The sequence below is a fragment of the Asparagus officinalis genome, chromosome 4, assembly GCF_001876935.1.
Source record: "Asparagus officinalis chromosome 4, Aspof.V1, whole genome shotgun sequence".
In the NCBI taxonomy this organism is placed as follows: Eukaryota; Viridiplantae; Streptophyta; class Magnoliopsida; order Asparagales; family Asparagaceae; genus Asparagus; species Asparagus officinalis.
The window spans coordinates 116,740,689-116,743,328 of record NC_033797.1 but is presented as its reverse complement, the minus strand read 5'-3'; positions in this window follow the sequence as shown (position 1 = coordinate 116,743,328).

Genomic DNA, 2,640 nt, shown 5'->3' with positions numbered 1-2,640 from the left:
GATGAAGAAAACAGGCATTCCTTGCCCATACCCAAGAGAATGGGAATCGATCCCATATCCGGCGAAGTTTAATCTAATTAACTTCACGCCGTTTAATGGGATGGGTTCACCTACCCAGCATTTGATTTACTTCAAATCGCATTTGGGGGTGATCTCTGGTAATGAGCCTCTGATGGTGCGGTCATTCGTCGGCACTCTTCGCGGAGCCGCCTTCGATTGGTATCGCCGCCTCAAGCCAGGCAGCGTAAACAGCTGGGATGACATGGAGACCAAGTTCCTGGCCAACTTCTTCGACGACGACACCGAGATATCTATCGGATCGTTGCTCGATGAGAAGCAGAAGGACGGAGAGTTAGTCGATACCTTCGTCAAAAGGTTCCGGAACAAGGCGATGAATTGCCGGGACCCGATCACCGAGGAATTCATCCTCCAGACCTGCCACAACAACCTCGCGTTGGACGTGCTAGAAGCAATGGGGACAGCACCATCCAATACATGGAAGGACTTGAAAGTCCGGGGAGAGCAAGCTGAGCGATTCCTCAAGAGGAAGAAGGCGGAAAGAGGCCAACCGGCGACAAGTGCTCCAAAGCAAAACTTCGTCCCACGGGGGAAAGGTAAGGCACATGCTAATGCAGTTGATGCTAATCAAACCTTTCAATTGCAACCTCAGCAACAGCAGCCACAGCAACAAGCCCCACAACAATCTCGAGGGCAATGGCAACAACGGCCTCAGAAGCAGAAATCTTCGGAGCCAAGGTTTCCCAAAGTCTACTCCTTCAAAGATGATGAAGTTCCCGGCATCTTCAAATACTTGTTGGAGAACAACAAAATCCAGTTGCCAGCGATCGTGGATCAAGAGGGGGCCAGCAAGGTGACGGATCCAAAGTACTGCGCGTACCACAGAGCGGTCCACCACCCTACGAGATCATGCTACCACCTCAAGGACAAGATCCAGGCGTTAATCGACGTAGGAGTCATAACCCCGAAACCAGCCAAGAATGTGGGGGCCAACGCAGTGTCAATCAGTTTTGGGTCGGTGCCTACAACTTGGTTCGAGCCAAAACGCGTCACCAAAGTCGGGATGAAGACGGTGAATGACGATCCGCACGGACAGCGCCAAAAGGGACTTGTGCCGCACACAACCCCAAATGGCGAAATCCTTTGGGTTCATCCAGATCTGATTGGAGATGAACAATGGGCCGGTTCGTCATCCGGGAGGAAGTCTAAAGGAAAAGGGAAGTCTTGTTATGGAGTCTCTGCTATCCCAGGGGAAGATGACGAAAGAATCCCCACTTTCCCGCTCTCTGAAGAAGAACAAGAAGCTTTTGCGACACGGAGCGGAAATGAGTATCACTACAATTATCCGCCACCTAGTGAGCAGGGGGTGAACAAACGGGGACCAGCCAAAACTCTCACAGAGATGGGGGTGATTACGAGTCCCACACCGGGTAAAGAAGCTCTACGACAGCCGGTAGATAAACATAAAGAAAAGAGGCCCGAGGAGGTTCAAAATCCGAAGCAATCTCGTTTCAGTCGTCCGATTGGAAAGGATAAACCGGAGAGTTCGAAAACTCCACGCGCCTTCGACATCATGGCTCATCTAGCTAATATTCCAGCGCGGATAACGCTATATGAGTTGCTGCGGCTGTCTAAAGAAACTAGAGAAGCATTGCAAGAGGCCTTGGCCGATTCAGAAGCATTCCTCACTCGGATCAAACCGGCGCCTGAGGAACTAGAACTGTTAGCTCAACAGTGCAATGTGGCAGCTAAGAACATTCCCTGCATCACCTTCACCAGAGAAGACATGCAAACGAAGAATTCAAACCATGATCGGCCCTTGTATTTTGTCGGGTACATTGGCTCCAGCGAGGTCAACCGAATCCAAGTAGATCCGGGTTCCACTGTAAGCATTATGCCGCTTCGCCTAATGCATAGCCTTGGCATTCCAGTCAGCAAATTGGCATCTACAGGCACAGTCATTTACGGATTCAATACCAGCGGGTCAAGGCCTTTGGGGAAGATCCGAATAAAATGCCAAATGGGCGATCTGAAGACGGAGGTCAGATCCGAATAAAGTGCCAAATGGGCGATCTGAAGACGGAGGTCACGTGTTACGTGATAGATGCTGAGACATCCTATAATTTACTATTGGGTCGGCCTTGCATCCATAGTAATGTTATAGTTCCCTCCACCTTACATCAATGTCTGAAATATGTCGACACTGATGGAAGGGTCAGGACGGTGGTCGCAGATAAGCAACCATTCAAAGGGTATGAGAATTACTTCACTGATTCTCTCCTTTATGGTAACAAATCTGACACAGAACCATCGATCCAAGGCACGGACAGCGGAGAAGAAGCTGATTCCGAGGCCGGATTCGATTACAATGGTGGTTTTGTTTTAAATGACATTGTACCCTTTGTAATCAATCTTGATGATGAACAATCGTCAGATGGCGGTTGTAACTGGCAACTTGCCGATATTAAAATAAATCATGATTTAGAGTACTCCTTGTCTCTCAATGATGCGATAAAAGGACTATATGATAACCCAGATTTATGTATGCCGCTTCGATCATCTTATGTAACAAAGAGAAGTCTCCAGCATTCTTTCGGAACAACCCGAATTATTCCTGCCAAG